Below are 18,893 nucleotides of genomic sequence, written 5' to 3' on the forward strand. Positions count from 1 at the left end.
CTCTGCCCCTCTTGTCTGTTTGGTCACACCCTGCGCAGATGACCCTGTTGGGTGTGTCTGCTACTCCTGGGGGGGCTCCTGTCTCGACAGTCAGCTTGTTAGGAACCAGACCCCCCGCTGTTGTGAGAAAAAAGGGTGTGTGCAGAAAATCTGACGGCTGCGAGTTCGGGCCTTCCCCCCTTCCTGAAGGCTGGCTTCCACCCCTGCAGGGGACAGTGGCTCTGTGCAGCCATCCTACCTCCACTGTCATCGTCTCCTGGTGTCCTAGCTGCTTCCTGTGAAATACAAGTAATGATATAAACATGGACAAGGGGGCCTGTCAACAAAAGAGCTGGTGGTAGCCATGGGGTATTCATTCATTCCCGAGGGAGCAGGGAGGTGCGAGTGGTGTGTGCCCTGGTGGAGGGGTGGGATGGGCAGGCCTGTCGGGGGCCCCTTGGGCTAGGGAGTCCTGAAGCTCTCTCTGTGGGAAGACAGATGCGGGGAGGTGGGGCAAGTGCCAGCTGGGGGGCTGCAGGATTCGTTGTGTTGAGGGTCAGTGCCTACCTGGGTGTAGGGCACTGCGTGCTCATGCAGAAAGGCGGTCAGAGAGGGGCCGGCCTTGGGTTGATGGAGGGTTGTAGGATTCTGCACCGGAGGTGCTGAGGGCCCACTGAGGGCCCAGGAACTTGTCTCCAGCAGCTGAGGTCTGAGGGCTCCAAGTGCCTGCGTGATTCTACTTGTTGTGGAGTCTCATTTGTGCTCCTTAATTTGGGGGCTGCTTGTCGAACATTGAACACTCATCAGAAAGCCTCTAATAGGATAGGGGAGCCAAACTTAACATCTTCCCTCTTTCCAGCCACCTTTCTCTGTGGTCTGGATGGTCTGCGAGTCATTAGGAGGTCTTTGTGGTGGGCTGCGAGGTGGGCCAGGGAACTTCTGCTAGGTAGAGAGAGCGCCATCCAGGAACCACTCCCCGCCCGCCAAGTGGTCTCACCCAAACGGTCTGGCCAGTCCTGGTTCTAATAGGCATTGTGTCATACCCCTCAGAAGCAGGAGAGAGACTGGGATGGTTATTATATTGTTCCTTAGGGGGAAAATCACTTGGAGGAAATACATCAGTGCTTCTGAGTGCAGAGTATTTATTGACGCGTCAGTTAAAGTAGGCTTTTAAACAACATGTGCGTATTCCCTTAGTAAGGAACAAATGTGCAAACCCATCTCACAGCTCCATTTTGCAGCTTGCATTTCCTGAAAGGTACAGGGAGTTTAGTGGTTAAGGGGTTGGAGTTTAGAGCTGGGATTTTGGAGAAACTGTTTTTAGCCTGTTCTTGGAGTTGGGCCAGGCCTAGAAATCTGTTGAAATAGCTTTCTTCAGCTGCTAAAATTGGGATGAGTTTGTAACACCAGGACCTTGAGCCTCACTGATGACTGGGGAGGGCCCTGAGAAGGGTCCATGCTGAGGCCTGGGATGCCTGCGGCTCAGTGCCCCCAGAACCTGGGGGTCTTACAGTCTCATCGTGGACCAAGTGGACCTGGCTACAGATGGTCCTCTGTATGGAATAACTTAGGTTTCCCTTCTGCCTTGGTCAAAATCGGCTCTTGGTCTTCCTAGGAAGGCTTTCTATTTTGGGACTTGGGGAGGAGTTGTGAACAGGGAACTCTCTGAGTTGGTAAGTCTGTCTTTATTCCAGAGGCTGGCACTCTCTTCCCCTTTTTCCCCCCTTCTTCTTGTTCTAGGGAGATGCCAGAAACTGCCTGCAGAGAGCTACAAGCCAAATTTTTTGTGCCACGAACTTTAGGGATTTTAAATGTCAATTTAGTTTTAACTTTTTTCTTTAAAAAAGTACATAATGAAAGATATGTAAAAATATATAGTGAAAATTAATATTTCTACCCCTGACCCCTTCAGTTCTGCTCCCCTGAGGCCCTGTCACCATCACCAGGTGTTGGGTGTCTAGTGAAGCGTCTCTGGCCTCCTCTTGTTTATCACCATGCCGTACACTACTTAGGGTGTTCTGATTTCTACCCTAAAGTTTATCTTGGGATTGCTCCATTTCAGCACACGCAGTGCAGGCCATTCTTTTTAACGGCGGCATGTTATTCCTCTGTGTGGTCAACCATGATTCACTTTATCAGCCCCCTGTGGATGGACATTGAGGTTGCTTTCAGTGTTTGGTTCCTCCAAGCCAAGCTGCAGGAATGCCTCACATGTACATTCTCAGAGGTCTGTCGTAGAGATGGCTAGACGGGGAATCCAGGCATGGGGTGCTTGACCAGAAAAGAAACACGCTGTTTTGATTCCAAGAGGGAGCATGAACATTTCAGAGTTTTTCTTTTGGAGGGATCTTGTGTTTCTGCAGTCAGAGCCTGTCTGTTTCAGCTCAGGTCAGCCTGCTTCCAGGGCACCTGGTGTTTGCAGCTCTTGGCCGTGCCCTGTGGGCCTGCCTGTGTGTCCAAAAGTGTGATGTAAGAGTGTGAAGAGGCAGTCAGAGCCAGATAGGGTCTAGGGAGGTTCTGGGGAGGCGGGGAGTGGGGAGGCTTTTCGTACCTGGGCTTGAGCGGCCCCGGGAGTTTGCAGGAATTGGGCCAGGTGTGAGGTCCGGCATCCTGGCTGAGAAACACACAAAGAATTGGGAATCAGTTTTTAGAAGAGCAGATTCTCCCTGGGTTTCAGGGGTTGGTGTGAAGCCTCTTGTCCAGGCCCCACTGGACCTTCCGCGGCTCTGGGATCCCCCATCTCCCGCCTGCCCAGAGGCTCTGCCTTCTTTGTACCGCTTCAGGGCTCTGGGCCTGACTGCCACCCTGTGATTTTAAAAGCCTGTGTACAAGGCACCTGGTGTAAATAATAGATGGGTTTTTCTGTTTTGAGCAGGCGGCTTCCTTGCAGAGCAGAAGCAGGGGGTGAGGGCAGATGAGGTTTTCTTCCTGGGATGGGTTGGGGCAGGGAGAGGGCTTACGTTGGAGCCATCTACTGGGATCCTTCTGGGAGTCCTGGGAGTGCTCTGGCTGTTTCCCCATCCTTGTGGCCACCGTGTACCCCAGAAAGGACCATAATCTTCCCCTATCTGGCTCTGGCCACCCCGTGCCTGCAAAGGGCAGGGCAGGAAGCGGGGAGATTTTAGGGTTGGCTGGCAGATAGCCCCCCTAAAAAGAAAGGTGCCCGATATGACCCTGACCTGGTGAGTTTGAGGCCTGCGTCCCTGCCCTGTCTCTCCCACCATTGCCCTTACATGCCGCCCCTGTGAGAAGTCCACAGCTTCCCATGCCCACCGCTCTGTTGTAAGGGGCTTGGAGCTTGGCAGCACAGAAGTTTCTGTTGTGGCCGGGTGGCAGCTAGGGCTGACCTGTGGGGCTGAGGAGGTGGTGCCTGGGAACTGACAGTGGAGCTATTCATGGGCTCTGCCCCGGTTTCCTGCTGCCTCCCATTGTGAATTATTTTGGGGGGAGGGGAGGAGGAGAGGGGGTGGCCAGTGGCTCCATTGTTGCTGGTAGCGGGAGCCCATTATGCTAATAGAAGTCCTTTAGTGAACAGATCTTAGCCACTCCAGGGCCCCACTCATGTTCTCTGATGTTGGGTGAGCTGCCTAGCCCAACTCTGCCCTCTCCCAGTGCTCCCCATCCCTGGAAATCTGGAGGGACCCTGCCCTTTGTGGGTACCTCTGTCAAGATTCCCCTTCCCCCCTCAAGCCCCCTAGCTATGCCTGGAACCCCCCTGGGTGTGAGAGCTCTGAGCAGCTGGGCAAGGAGCAGCGGTGCCCAGTGCCTGTCTTAACAGCCACCTGCCCGCTGCCTCTGGGAGTGGTGTCTGCCTGAGCTCTCCCGGCCCAGCTGCACCCTTGGGTGGGGGCCAGGCGTGTGCCTGGGTAGCTGTCAGTCTTGAGGGCCCCATTTTCCTTTGTACCTCAGCGCTCAGCCCGGTGTCCCCTGTGCCTCGCTGGAGCACTCAGCTGTAGAAAAGCCTGCTTGCTGGCAGGCCGGCCTGCAGTCTCTCCACCCCCGCCCCCCCACCCCGCTGCCTGAGCCACGGCCATTTTCCTTTGTTCTGCCATCTCCGGGCTCTTGAATCTCAGGCAGGCGGCGGCAGGCTGGGCAGGCAGCAGGCAGCGGGTGCACAGCACCAGCGGAAGCCCTCACGACATGAATCTTCCCACTGAGCCGATGGTGTGCAGTCTGCCGGCTGTACCGTCACTTCCCCCAGCTGTACCCCCAGCTCCCCGGTGGTGCTGAGATTTCCGTTTGTTTAAAGATGGTCTTGCATCTTATTGGATCACAGTGATGCTGACTTGTACAGTGAGGACAGAGAGAGGGCTTGCCTGTTTGTGCCACTGAGGGTGTGTGAGAGGGAGAAGGATGGGGAGGAGGGCGAGTTCATGGATGCCTTTGGGAGCACCAGCCTCCTGGTCTTTGGCAGAAAAAGCCACTCCCAAGTGTAAATTTTGATCCCTTTACCTCCTGGTCCTTCTCCATGAAAGAGTTGTGTAGGAAAAGCTCTTAGCATTTAGTGGCAGGGGTAGTTGAGAAAACAGTAGGTTTTTTTTTTTGGTCTCTGTGGTTGTGGGAATTTTTCTCCAGCTGAGGGGAACCATCCATCTCCTGCCCCTTTGCATCTGCATGTCTCTCATCCCCAGTTTTTGGTGGGCAAAAGGAGCTTCCTCCTGGGGGTCTGATTTCACCCAGTGTGAGGTCACAGGCCAAGCTGAGGGTTACTCTCTGGCATCTCTTTCTGGAAGTGTGCCCGCCCCAACTCATACATCTCCAGCTTTCTAAACCGCAGCCGGAAGCTGAAATGTAGTCCCTCTGCCTTTGACATAAGAGTTGTTTGGTATGAGAACTCCGGAGCTCTCACTACTTTTTTTCGTGTTTAGCATTTTTTTTTTTTTTTTTATCTTTTCAAAACCCATCCGTCTTGAGATCAGCCTGGCTGTCTTATCTGACTCTTATCAGCCAACCTCGCAAATTAGGAAGCAAGTCCCAGCCCTGGACAGGGTTGCCCCTTGGAGTGCCCTTGTTTCAGCAAATGTTGTACAAGACTCAGCAAAAATAGCTAAGTTCGCAGTCATATGCATTGAAACACAGACGCAGCTTTTAGGGTAGTTGGGCCCAAACAAGTGTGGGAAAGGTCGTGACTGAGGCAGCACGCTGCTCCGGAAAAGCGCCGGGAAGTAAGGAGAAGGCTGAGGTTGGGTCCCAGCTGTGCGACTGGCCCTCTGGGTGACCTTGGCGATTCATTTCCATGGGGGTAGGTCTCTGGAAAATGGAAGGGTTGCTCAGATGAACTTCGGACGTTTTTGAGCCGTGACTCTTTGAGTTCTATGAATCTAAGTCTAAAATGCTTGGTCGCTACACTGAGCCCCTCGCACCAACTCAGGGTACCTTTTTGGAGGAAATGTCATCAGATGGGGTTAACGGAGGGCATCTCTTCCCCGGGGCATTTCTTCCTCAGGTTCTTGAGGGGCTGGTGATGGTGAAACCCACCCATCCTGAGCCCAAAAGCACACGGCCAGTCCTCAGGGGCTGAGTGTGGCACCAAGGAGCCCACTGAGAAATAGTCCTGCCTCAGACAATGGCATTGACCCTTTTCTTGGAAATACCACATTCCCTCTTTGGTGAACCTCTGGGGATGGAAAGAAAGCTCTTTATTTTACCTCCCACCAAAGTGAGGCCAGGCTGTTAAAAGTAAAAACAAAACCTATAAGACAGAGATACCATCTGTCCTTAAATATCCAACTTGGTCCTGGGGGTGGCGGCTAGATTTACATTTTGTCTTTATTTTGTTAAAAATTCCAGGAGGCAAAAACGGGTTTCTGGCCCTTTATCTGCCTTTCCCCACCCAGCCTCCACCCCCTGGGAGGCCTCCCGTGCCCCATGGCTTTCCTCCCATTGTCTGCTGGGCTGGGATCAGCCTTGTCACTGTTCTGGGCTGTGTGTTTCTGCCCTGCGTCACAGGAGGTCTGTGGTCTTGGAAGATATCCAAGGGGCAGGGAGTCCAGCTTTGATAAACATTTGGTTTAGAGTAGCTTCCACAGCTGTGAAATGGGAATAAAAATAACCTGTGAGGATCCAGTGGGATGCACTAAAATACTGAGCAAATTCCACAGTTAAAGCATTCCTCCGAGAGAGCTGATTGCATCCCTGTCAGTGGACGCACGATTAGGTGGGTGGGCTTTCCCCCATGACTTGCCTTAAAGGTCCTTTCCCTCCATCAGTGTTACTGCTTTTCTTTTGGGCCCCTTACACCCCACTGTTCAGAGTACTGCCCACTGGGCAGCACTGGCAACACCTGGGAGCCTGTAGCGCTGCAGACTTGCCTCACAGCAGCTGACGCAGAATCTGCTTTGAACAAGATTCCCAGGTGATTTCATGCGCTTTCAAGTTTGAGAAGCACTGGCTCAGACACCTCGTCCCGCCCTGCACCACCCTGAGACTCTCGCACCTTCCTCTGTCTCTTTTGTGGTTTTGCTGTCTTCACCCTCTTGCCCTCCTTAAAGCTGCCGACTTTAAAGGGCTCTGCCAGCTCCGGCTCCGTGGCTCCCACCCCCTCGGGCGCGCAGTTTGCAGCAGGTAGCCCTGGGCCCTGGCGGTGTCTGGGAGGTGGGTCTGGGGATCGTGGAAGCAGCCTTGGCGGGCAGCTGGCTCCCTGAAGCCTGCTGGCGAGGTCAACTTTGGGGCACTGAGCCGAGGAGGTAATTGGAGCCCTCTTTTGTGAAAGGGGGTGCAGAGCCTCCCTCGGCCATCTGGTGCCACTTGCCCCGCCCCATCCGTCCAGCTGGGCGACAGGAGATCAAAATCAGGTTGTAAATGTTGTTTGCTTTTTGTAGAAACACAAAGCATTCTATATATAAAGATGTTTTGGTAGACGTTGAAGTTCAAATAAAAAGTCCAGAAAAGGGATTGTAAATTAATTTTTTTTAGTGGAAAAATGTTTGAGATGACTCTCCTGATTTCGCTAGGATTGCCTGCCCTCCCCCTGCATTCTGGTTGAGGTGGGTGGAGGGCTCGTGGGTGTGAGCTTGGGCCCCCAGGCCTGGGGATGCCCTGGCTTTCCGGGACTGTTTTAGAGACTAAGCCGGTAATCTTCTGTCTCTTTGTGGATTCTTCTCAGCTTTTTTCAGTAGAGTTCCACCATTGATTTGCATTTTTTAAAAAATCTGCTTCTCCCTCCCCCACCCCTCTTATTCCTCTTCTCTTTTACATTTTCAATGCACTTTGTTATATTTATTTATTTTTCTCCAGCGGGCTTCACCTTTTGCTTTCGTCCCTCTGTGAGCCTGACCCCAGGCTGTTTGCCTTGCTCGGAGGCCAGGAGCCAGGCTCTGCCCTGGCCTGGTGAGCCCCTGTCTGCCCAGGGCAGGATTAGGGGGTGCTCCCAATGCTGACCTCGGAGTGAAGTGGGTTGCTTGGTTGTCTTACAACACGGTATATTGTAGTGAACTGTGCAATTTTGGATACAAAGATTTTGACTATCTTAGAGCCACAGTATTTTATGCCTTTCAGGCGTGGAGAAATGGAGGAAAAGGAGTAAATGTGTGTAATTCTAAGTTCTCCTATATAGTTTCTTTGTGTTGGGGCAGAGGAGGGTGGGGGTAGGGCAACCCCTGCAAAGAGAACATTTCCCACCTACATTAGACGGGCAGGTCACATCCTCGCACCGGAGCAGCTCCCCTGAGGGCTGCCCAGGACTCAGCTATTGGAGCAGAATTTACTCCTCTCTGAGAGCAGGCCCACTTGCCACTCAGTATGTTTGCGGCTGTTAGGAGTGGCCCCTACCGCAACTGTGTCAGTCCTGCAAGGGCAGCCACACCGGTGGGGTCTTGGTGCCATCCTCAGGGCCTGGCCCAGAGCTGGGGCCACACTGGGGCTCTGTTGAGACTCTCGGCTGCCACCATGCTGGGTTGTAGCGGTTAAACCCACTGCTGTGGGGAACATTTCCTGACCAGCTTCCCGCCTCCTCCTTCCTTCCTTCCTGGGCCCCATCCTGCCCTCCTGCCCCTGCCTGACTGCATTTAGCAGAGGGAAGCGTGTCCTGAGCCCCCTGCGTCGGGCACGGGTCTCACTCGAGTTCTTGGTGTCCACAGCCCCATTCTAGGTGCCTGGCACGCAGCAGGTGCCGGGACATGTAGAAACAGGTCCTGAGGTGTTCATCTCCCACAACAAAAGCCTTTCCCCCAGGGGCTCGCAGAGTGAGTTAGGGCACTGGTGGATTGCTGTGCCCTTGGCTTCAGTCGCGCCTTGGCCTTGGCTTACGCCCTTCGTAGGGAACCTCAGGGTGGACAGAGGGTCCAGGCCTCTGGGTCCTGAGGTCTGGAGGTCACAGCACATAGGCCTCATGGGTTCTTGTCCATGCTGAGGATGTTGCTGTAAACTGGGTCCAGATTACCACGTCTTGTGTGCACCTGGCTTCTGGGTGTAGACATTTTGTGTGCACTTAGGTTTTCAGAAACAGGCCTGCTGTGATTATCGGGGCACAAGGTGCCGTACACCATGACGGCAGGGCTCCCCATCCTCACGTGAGCAGGCGGCTTCACCTGCAGCAGCAGAGGGAGGGCAGCTGGGAGGCCAGGACGGTGCCAGGCCTCCTTCCCCACAGCCTTTTGAGAGGCTGGGGGGCAGCAGCTGTGGGTGACCTGGCCCTGCCTCATCTGGGTGGGCAGGCACCACCCTGGTGCTGCCTGAGCAGTTGAGTAAGCTTCCTGATGAATCATCTTCAAGATCTGTGTTTGGGCCCCAGACTTGTTTGTTGCCCAAATGTTTTTTTGTTCGTTTGTTTAATGGAAAATGGCCACAAATTCTACATTTTACTGGAGGTGAGTTATTTGGTAGACTCTGCCTTCATTTGTTTTGTTTGTTTTTTGATCTTTCGTCATGATAAGACTCAGGTTATGCATTTTGTGGTGTGTCCTCAGTGTATCCCTTCAGGAGGGATGGATGTTGGCTTGAGGACCTCATTACTAGTGATGACAGTGGTGGTCACTTGGTTAAGGCGGTATCTGCTGGGTTTCTCCACTGCTGAGCTACTATTATGTTCTTTGTAATTAGTAAGTGTCCTATGGGGAGATACTTTGAGACTAGGTAAACATGCTGCTTTCTCATCAAACTTTGATCAACTGGTTTTAGAACCTGTTTACTGAATGTTTTTGTGTCATCCCCTGCCCCAGTTCACATATTGAAATTCTAGTGCCTGGTTTGATGATGTTAGGATGTGGGGCCTTTGGGAGGTGCTTAGGTCATGGGGGTGGAGCCCTCAAGAATAGGATTAGTGCCCTTACAAGAGACCCCACAGGGCTCCCTTGCTGCTCCATCTTGTGAGGACATGGTGAAAAAGCGCCAGCTTTGAACCAGGATGAGGCCCTTGCCTGGCCATGCTGGCACCTTAATCTTGGGCTTCCCAGCCTCCAGAACTGTCAGGAGTAAACTTCTGTGCTTTAGAAGCTGCCTGCTCTGTGGTATTTTGTCCAGTCTGGTGTTTTGTTATAACAGCCTGAACAGACTGAAAACCCATTATCAGTTATTTCTGTTGTGGTTGCTGAGTGGCAATGATTTAATTACATTAATTTTACATTTATCATTCTGCTGTAAAGAACTTTCCCTTCTCCTCCACTTGTTTATTTATCCATTTATATATATTAGAATGGACTCATGGATTCTTACTTTATTCAATGAGTTAAAATGTATTAGTATTATTGTTTATTTTGACACTCACATTGTTCCAGACTGGGCCAGCGGGGGTCCCTTCAAACTGACGGCTGTGAAGGACAGCTCTTAAAAATGTGAATTTCCAGGTCTGTCACAGTCCTATTAAACTAGTCTCTATGTGCAGTTTGGAAAAAGCTCCTTGAGGGATTCTCCTGTTCTGTGGACTTTGGGATCAGCTGGACCAGGCCGGTCATTTTCAAGTGTGTAGCTCATGGAGCCTCCCCTTTCCACCAGCCACCTGAAGAGGCCTGCTATGCCCACCTCCATGCTGGGTTTCTGGGTCAGAGTCTCTTTGTACAAAAGCTCTTGTAGCTTGAAAAGTAATAAAAATAGTAAGTTTGAAAATTGCTGCATTAGGTGACCTCCATTCCAGGCCCAGCATTTTTCCCGCTGAGCCCTCACCTCCCCACTTCCCTCCTCTGACCTACATCCCTCGCTCCCTCAGCTTCTTCCCTGGTGACAGCACTGAGGTAGACAGATGTCTCCTCACCAGATTAGTGAGGGGCCCCTTGGTGCTCCTCAAACTCAGCAGGTTTGGGGTTGTGGGTTTTTGGTGGTGGAAGCTCATAATGCCGTGTTTGCTAAGAACAGAGTTTCATACAGGAAGCCAATTCATACAGCACTTAGAATCCTAGGCCCGTTGGAGAGCCTGGTGGGGCTCAGAGCTGGTGGCCTAGGCTTTCCTGGACCTCCACCTGGAGGCTATCCCAGGTCCGGCAGTCAAGGGCCTGAGGGTCTCTGAACTCTGGGAACCTCCCTTCTCCCACACCTGTGTGGCAGGGCCTGTGCTTGTGACCCTGTGATAAGGGAAGGTGGCCCACCCTAACGCCTGGCTGGCTTTGTAGTGTCTTCCCATAGTGAAGAGTCAAACTTCCAGACCCCTGTGAGTGGCTGCTGCCACCATGTCCAACCTTGCACTGTTTCTGGCAGACTCTGAGTATGGGGAGTTGGGTCCTGAGGGGTATGGGTTAGGGGAGGACTTAGACACTTCTGAGGGTGAGTCAGAGCTGAGTGGGGAGCCCGTGGACCTGACCCCTCCTTCCCCTCTCAGGGTGGCGGTGCCCCAGGGCTGAGGCAGGACGTCCTTCCTGTGTGTGATTCCCATGGGCAGTGAGGCAGCCTACTCTGGCCTGCCTTTGTGACCATCTCTCCTACTGGAACCCATTTCCCTTGAAAGTCACCTGTCTCCTCCTAGACTTCTCCCCTTGGGCCTCCCTATTCCTGCGGCCAGTACTCAGTGGGTACTGAGGACCTGGAAAGTCCAGGGCCTAAGGTGTGCTGTTTGGAGGTGCAGCAGGGTTCCCAGCTCCATTGGGAATATGGCTGCCCTTCCCTGGGATGGGCCTGTGGGCAGGTACAAGTACTGGGAGCCTCGAAGGCCAGGTAGAAAGGTTGAATCTTGGTGAATGGCTGAGTCTGGAGAATGAGGCAGGGGGGAGCCAGCAGGATAACTTGGGTTCTAGCTCGGGATATGGGTGGATGGTGTTGTCCAGGTCAACAGAGTTCAGCTGGGTTCTTTGCTTAGGGGTCTTACATGGCCCAAATCAAGGGGTAGGCAGGCTGCATTCAGAAGAGGTTCTGGGGCAGAACCTAGTTCCTTGCTGTTTGTTGTAGAACTGAGGTCCTGTTTCCTTGCTGTCAACCAGGGCTACCCTTAATTCCTGGAGCCTCTCTGGTCCTTGTATGTGGCTCCTCTGTCTCAGATCCAGCAACAATGCATTGCATCCTTCTCATGCTTGGAATCTCTCTGACTACTGCCCTCAGCTGGGAGAAGGCTCTGCTTTTAAGGGCTCATGTAATTACACTGGACCCACTCAGTTTCCCTATTTTAAGTAAATTGATTATCTTGATTACATCTGCAAAATCTCATTTGTCCTTTCTTCTATATGGTTATAAATTATACTTCCTGTTTTTTGACTTTGCTCAGTAAAAAGATGGCAATTAAAAAAATGTTGAAGTCATCCTAGAGATCCATGTAAAAATGGTGGATTGAGTGGACACACCTAATTTTATTTTATCCTAAAACCCCACAAAAGTTAAGATAAAGGGAATTTTTAAAAAGCAATCAATCTACGAGGACAGGGAGAATGGGAAAGGAAACAACAGCAAGAAAAAATTTGCAAACCAATAATTAGATGGGTGAGGCGCTCAGTTTGAAATGTAGGAGTTGGTGTCACCATATTATTATTTTAGGGGGGTTTGCGGGGGAGGGGCATCAGAGGTGGCTAAATATAAGAATTGTTTGAAAGCAGTTGATGTGGTTAGAGCCCTTTCCTTTCTCAGTGGTGCTTGGTGACTGCTTCTTCCCTTTAGCTGGACATTGGAGATTCCTTCTGCTGAAGGAGAAACCAAGGGCCTGGGAGACTCCAGGTGTTCTGGGAGGTTCATATGAAGACTACCTCCATTCCCCAGCCTTTTATCCCACTTGGCTTCTAAAACACTGACAGCCAGCCCCTTACCTTTCAGGCAGGAGATTAAAAGACACTTCACTGGGGAACCTGACCGGCCTAAGAGGAAAGAACTAAAGATGCTGATGACATCTTTAGCAGATGGCCCAGCCAGATCTCCCTGCACAGAAACTCACCTGCCCAAGAACTCAGTGCTACTAGTCAGTTCTTAGGCATCTATTCGTAGTCATGAGGATTACCAAAGATTGCTAATATCTGAAGAAAGTACCTAACATGAAAGGAAGCAAAACAAGTAGGGGGGAAAAGGCAACTTGAAATAAATATTCTATTTAGAGAGAATATTTTGAAAAAAATTAGACATTTTCTCAGAGAGATAAGAAATATTATATCTATGAAATATGAATAGGATACTATACAAAAGGAACATTTAGAAAACAAAAAAGTATTAAAAGTTTAAAAGAGTAAGAGCAGAGCAAAAATATCAGAATTATTAGAATAATTAGAATTATTATAAAGTTGAAAGAGTCTTCCAGAAAATAGACAAGAAAGATGAAGAGATGGATAATAGAGCAGAAGAGGTAAGAAATTTAAGGAATCAGCCCGGGTTCCCATATCCATTAATATAGGAGCTGCAGAAGGAGAGAACAGAGAAAAATGCAAGTGGGAAAAATCATCCAGAAAAAAATTTCCTAGAAAGATATAGGTTTCCATATTGTATGGACTCATCAGATGTTGAGCCAAGTGGATGAAGATAGACCAGTACCCTGAAATGTCAGTGTGCTGGGGAGAAAGGGATGATCCTACAAGTTTACAGAGAGAAAGGAACAGGTTAAATACAAAGATCAGGAATCCGAGTGGTTTCAGCCTTCTCAATACCCTGGATTATAGGTAGGGCGACGCCTTCATTATTCTCAGTAGAATTGACTCCCAACCTAGAACTCTATACACAGCCAAACTTTTATTCAGAAATGAAGGTAAAATAAAGATGTTTTCAGACATACAGGGTCTGAAAAACTTCCCTTTTGCCCTGAAGATTTCCTCCACAAAGGTGAACGAAGACTGGCTCTCTCGTAGGCTGTATTCCAAATGAGGCAAAAGGGAGTTCTGGGACCCAGTCCAGATTAAAGCCGCTCAGAGGATTCCAGGAGAGGTTTCTTCTGGAAGAAGAACTAGAAGTAGGACATCTTATGTGAGTGAACTTATTGAGAGGAGATTTGGACAACTGGCATTGAATTTGGGGTTGACTATTAATAAATTCATAGAAAATTAAACAAACAGAAAAATAAGAATTATTAACTCCAGAGAACAAAAAGTTGTCTAGGAAAAATAATCATGGTAAGACAAACATATCATATACAGAAATTTCTAAGAGATATTTGGGAAGTTAACGTCAAGACCAGCTAGAAGTTGAGGGAGTCCCTGGAAAGGGCAAGGCCTGGCCTTGAGACCTGGGATCTGCTGTTTTTCTCAACACAGCTTTTACAGTCGCTGATTCGTAGATTATGTGCAGGGACAATTTTGAAAAAAATTAAAGCAACAGCAAATCTAGAATACATGGCCTGTGATAAGGGGAAGTCCTGTTTCACAAAACTCAGGGGTGCATGTAACTATGTGTGCCCTGGATTGATTGTTAAATGTGCTGCTTACTGTGGACCATCGTAAAAAATTTGAAAGCCATTGACTTCTCATTGCCAGTTCCCTTTGCACACTTCTGAATTGTCCAAGTATTTTACAGTTGAGCGTGTGCTACTTTTTAAATTAAAAAGTGGGAGGAAGAGGGAAGAGGAAGGAATCTTACAAGTTAATATTATCCCAAAGTAGACGAGCCCTGTTTACTTTGCCTACAGAGGTCATCACATTTGGGGGGCCAGCATCCTCCACCAGCAGTGGCCTCTGTTTATTTTTTTAAATTTTATTTTTTTATAAATGTATTTATTTATTTATTTTTGGCTGCCTGGGGTCTCGTTGCTGCGTGCCAGCTTTCTCTAGTTGCGGCGAGCGGGGGCTACTCATCGTTGCGGTGCGCAGGCTTCTCATTGCGGTGGCTTCTCTTGTTGCGGAGCACAGGCTCTAGGCACGTGGGCTTCAGTAGTTGTGGCGCACAGGCTCAGTAGTTGTGGCACGCAGGCTCAGTAGTTGTGGTGCACGGGCTTAGTTGCTCCACGGCATGTGGGATCTTCCTGGACCAGGGCTCGAACCTGCGTCCCCTGCATTGGCAGGCGGATTCTTAACCACTGCACCACCAGGGAAGACCCTCAGTTTATAGTTTTAATACAAAGGTGGTAATGGTAAGTGCGATGATGAAAACCTTTTTAGAAAATCACTTGTATGTCTACCAACCCATGAAACCATTTTCACGCTTTTAGTTTCCACTTTGACCTTTGACCGCATGCTTACAAATTGTTTCATAATTGCAAACCAGCATGTTTAGATTTCATACTTAACTCATATTGTTTTTCTTCTTTTGGTTTCTTTCCTTGAGGCAAATTCTGAGTCATGAGTTTACTGGATTAAGGGTCTGACTTTTCTTTTTTTGAATTTGAATGTCTGTAACTGTATTGCTTACCAAAGAGTTAGTAACAGTTTACTCCCATGCCAGCAAGGTATGCATGCACTAGCCTCACCGTGGCTTGCCAGCAATAGTGGTGGTGATTTTGTTAAACTAAAAAGTGTAAAACACTATCTGCGAGTTGTCTTTAAGTTTCATTTCCAGTGACTATGAATATTTTTCCATTTATGAATTGTATTGTCCTTCCATTTCAGTATAACGCCCGTATCCTTTGTCTATTTGTCTAAAACTAGGATCTTTTGTTAAGTATGAATTTTTTGTTTTCTTTTTTTTTGACATAGAAAATAAACTCATGTTCACCAAAGGGGAAAGGGGGTGGGGGACAGATAAATTAGGAGTTCGGGATTAGCAGATACAAACTAGTACATATAAAATAGACAAACAACAAGGTCCTACTGTATAGCACAGGGAACTATATTCAATATCCTGCAATAAACCATAATGGAAAATATCCTGCAATAAACCATAATGGAAAATTACCTTGCTGTACAGCAGAAACTAACACAACTTTGTAAATCGACTAAAGTATGAATTTTTATATGTTGCAGATGGTATTTACCCTTTGTCATAATAGCTGCAGCTGCAGGTAGCTTATCATTTGTGTTTCCTTTTTAATTTTAATGTTACTTTTAATTGTATGGGAATTTAAAAACTTACCTGTTTTATATTGATATTTTTGTACTTTTGATTGTGTTTTCCTGTTGGCTCAAAAGTGAAGGAGATTGGTGCGTGTGTGTGTGTGCGTGTGTGTGTGTGTACATGTAGCCTTTAATATTTAGATTGGTTTAGTGTGTTATTCAGTTCCTCTCTGATCGCAAAGGAGCTATCTCAACACTTAAAATAATTCTGACTTTCCCCCTTGTTTTAAGAAGTTGATGTTTCGACAAACACATGCCTCCTATTTGCCACATAAATGCTTTATTCTGTTTTGATAACTTTTGGAGTTGAGACAGTTTGTGGACTTGGAATTAAATTTTTCTGATAATTGTTTTCTATGCAAAAAACACAAAATAGCTTTTGGAGATTCTTCTCAATTGTGGTGGTAATTAGTATTTGTGAGAAGTTTATTCATCTTCTGTTAGGAGGCAAAGTTCTTAGTCTGTGTATGTATTTTAGGGTAAATGGTCTTGGTGTTAATTGGTTAGCTGGTAGAGAGCTGAGTTCTGCCTTCCTCTGACGTGACTAGGGTGACCAAAGAAGGTGAGAAGTCAGGGACCACAGTCACTCTGGAGTCACTTTGGCTAACTTTTGGGTCGGATCCGGTTTTGGTTTCAGCGCCGCTGTCCTCATCGCCTTCTGTTCTTTGGTCCTTGGTAAATTTTGGGTAACACCTCAGGCTGGTGTCCGCGGAGCACTCAACAGTCTTTTCTCCTTCACTGAGGTTCTGAAGCTGCCAAGCCAGACCTCAGATGCTCATTGGCTTCATTCCCCCCCAAACCCAAGGCCCTGCGTTGGAGGATGTGGCTTAGGCTAGGGTCCAAACAGGTCTAACTGTTACCTCCTTCCATTTAAATTCTGGGACTTGCCTGTGTGGAGACCTGGATCTTCTGGCTGAAGTTCAGGACCTGCTTCTCCACCTCCTGGTCCCAGAACAGAGCGAGCAGGTCAGGAGTGAGAGGCAGCCTTTCCTCCCTGCTCCTTAGGTGAAGTATGGGCTGGGGTCACTCTCCTCACCTCCTGGTTCGTTGAGTGCCTTCTCTTCCCATGGGGAGGAGGAATAAACAAGTGGGTGAAGAAAGACTAAACGGTTTCCTGTCAACAGTTTCCTCTTCTGTGGGTTGGAATGGGGAAATAAGTGTCATTGAGACACCCTGCTCCAAGACCTCATAAGGTTATTTTGGTCCAACACAAATGGCACAGTCCTCATGCGAGTGCTCTGGCGGGGGAGGGGGGTGGCAGGCATGTAAGGGGACATATCTGAGTGTGACACATCATCTGATGGATGATTAGGGTGTTTCTCTCTGATCATTCCCTGGCATGGACCTGGCTGGTATAGTTTCGAGTGTTTAAGTTACCAGGGAGTGAGGGCTTGGGGTTTACGTCATGGTTGTTGAGATTCTCCGGGTGTGGGTTCGGACCCTGACATCTGTGAAAGCAGAGTTATTTCCTGGTTGTGAGTCTTTGCTGGGGTGAGACCCTGGGAGCCCAGTGGAGGAGAGGGGAGCAGATGGTGAGAAAAGCAGCCCGCTGCAGAGAATCCACATTCCAGAGCACAGGCTCCCTGCAGCCTGTGTGCCAAGGAGATCCCTGTGGCCTTTCCATGTTCTCCCTGCTTACCTGGCTGGAGCTGAAGGAGACCAGGGATCTCCACATGGAGAGTCCCTGTGTCACCTCAGGGTCATCGTTTTTCAGAGGCCCTGGGCAAGCGGGTAGGGATGAGGTCTGCAGTGCTGTGGAAAGCATACAGGCCAGTGCTAATTAGCTGGCTTCTTTGTGGAGCCAAGACCAAGGAGAAAGAAGGGAACCTGGCTTTGTTTACTGCTTCAGAGCTCTGGGGAGAGCTCTTTACTATGCTTAGGTTAAATGATGTCCAAGGAGCGCCCTCTTGGATTCCTGAACATTCGGGTACCATGCCTGAGCAGCCCTCCCCAGTCTCTGGGGCCCAGTTCCATGGAGGGCACGGCCATCCACTTTCTGGCTTCTTTAGGATGCACAGATGGGGAGGTGCATTTGGCCTTCCAGGGAGCAGGATTGTCTTGTCCATACAAAGAACGGGGTTTCTACCACTTAAACATTTTTCTGCCTCATAGGTCATTTCCAGCCAAGCTGGCTGTTCTCTGTCTTAAACTTACTTGAGTTTTAGATTAAAAAAATTTTTCCTGTGTGGATTAATTCACTCATCTGCAGCTAGGAAGACAAACCAGTGCTTTGGGGTTTTGTAATCTGCAAAACACAAGTGGGTGAATTTTGGTTACTTTTAGTTAATTCCTTACCAGGAGCCATCACTACTGCATTCCCAGTCTCTGTGCTGCAAATACAGCTGACAAGGTCCTTCCACCTTTGCAAGATCCCCAGAGGGACTACAGCCTTCTGTGCCCAAGCTGATACCTCGTCCATTAGGCATGGCAGGAATCACCTGGGGAATTTGTCAAAACTGGAGATTCTTGGCCCCAACCCAGACCTGCTTATCAGAATCTCCAGAAATCTGTGTTTAGAGTAAGTCATTTTGATGCTGCTGGCTGATCTCCTGTGACATTAGGAATCAGTCGTTAAGGCCCCATTTTAGTTGAGGATGCTGAGGCCCTGAGAGGCAGACGCTTGCCCAGGTCAGGTCATGTCGCTGAAGGAAGGAATCTCTGCCTGAGAGCTCCTTTTCCTCTCCCTGCAGCCACCCTGTGTGGCCCAGGCTGTGTTCAGGCCTCCTGTGTGTCCTTGTGTCCAGTATTGTCCCTCATTACCTGGGGCTGTGTTCACACGCATTCTCGGAGGGCAGTTTTGTAGAATTGCTGCTCTGCTGGTGGGATGGGGAAGTGGGCATGGGGCTGCTGGGTCACTGCCCCTCCCTGGCTGGGTTTGAGGCCAGGCCGGCCTGCACTCCCAGCTGGGCCTTGACCACGCTCCCATTGCTCCTGGAGGGAGGGGAGCCAGTGGATGGTGGTGTCCAGGCTCTGCCTGTTGGTTCTGCTCTGTGGGAAGGATGGTGGAGCAGTCAGAGCACCCGTTTCCAGAAGGATGTGGTTTTCATGTCCCTGCTTGGCAACACTTTCTCAGAACGTTACAGACCAGTGGCCAGGCCACCGAGGCCACCTTACAGGAAGGGATTTTGCCGTTGCGGGTGGTTTGTCTCCCCACTGCCAGAGTAGCCTTGTTCGTTTTTGCCTTAGGCTCTGGGTTACATCTTGTTCCTCTCCTCACCCTGGGGAGTGGGGCGAATAGGGGGTGGGGGGGAGCGTTCCCCGTGAGCCTTAGATCCCACCCTGGGGGTCAGCTTGGGGCAGGCACCTGCCTCCTTCCCCACCATTCAGCCACTGTTTGACAGCAGGGGATAATGGAGGAGTTAAGGGTTCACCTAGGTTGCCATTGGGGTTCAAAAAGGAACATTGTAAAGGTGGACCAGGCCCTCGGAATTCACTCCCCTTTGAGGGTACCCTCGTTTGTGCAGGCTTTGGCGGATGGACACAGATGAAAAAGAGTGGCCCCTCCTTCACCCTGTGCAGTTCAGTGTTCTGTAATCCAAGCTTTACTGCAGCCCCAAGAGGCCAAAACAGTGGTCCTGGTAGGTGGGAGGTTAGGCAGAGGAA

At 49.6% G+C, this 18,893-nt stretch overlaps 1 protein-coding gene across 4 annotated transcripts in view; it reads left to right on the plus strand.

The window, feature by feature from the left end:
* Positions 1–18,893, plus strand: part of TSPAN14 (tetraspanin 14) — a 55,116-nt gene that overhangs the window by 7,060 nt on the left and 29,163 nt on the right. The window lies entirely within an intron of this gene.

The sequence above is a fragment of the Lagenorhynchus albirostris genome, chromosome 16, assembly GCF_949774975.1.
Source record: "Lagenorhynchus albirostris chromosome 16, mLagAlb1.1, whole genome shotgun sequence".
Classification (NCBI taxonomy): Eukaryota; Metazoa; Chordata; class Mammalia; order Artiodactyla; family Delphinidae; genus Lagenorhynchus; species Lagenorhynchus albirostris.